Source organism: Myotis brandtii, unplaced genomic scaffold (assembly GCF_000412655.1).
Source record: "Myotis brandtii unplaced genomic scaffold, ASM41265v1 scaffold986, whole genome shotgun sequence".
Taxonomy (NCBI): Eukaryota; Metazoa; Chordata; class Mammalia; order Chiroptera; family Vespertilionidae; genus Myotis; species Myotis brandtii.
Window position 1 is genome coordinate 2274428 of NW_005372102.1, and position 256 is coordinate 2274683.

A 256-nucleotide genomic window follows, 5' to 3' on the forward strand; every position below is an offset into this window, starting at 1 on the left:
CGCCACCCCACCCCCGTGCGGGGGACGCTGTGCTGGGCAGCTGCTCCCAGGGCCACGCCTGCTTCTGCGCTCCCGGGAACACAAGAGCAGGCGGGCAGGAAGCAGGAGCCCAGAGGCGGACTTGCTGAGCAGGTCCACCCCAGTGGCCGGACGGCGTGTCCCCACTCAGCGCTGGCCCTGTCGTGGGGCAGTGCCCAGGGGGCCTCAACCCACGTGGACAGCTGGGAACTCGAGGCCCAGAGAGAGGCCCACGCAG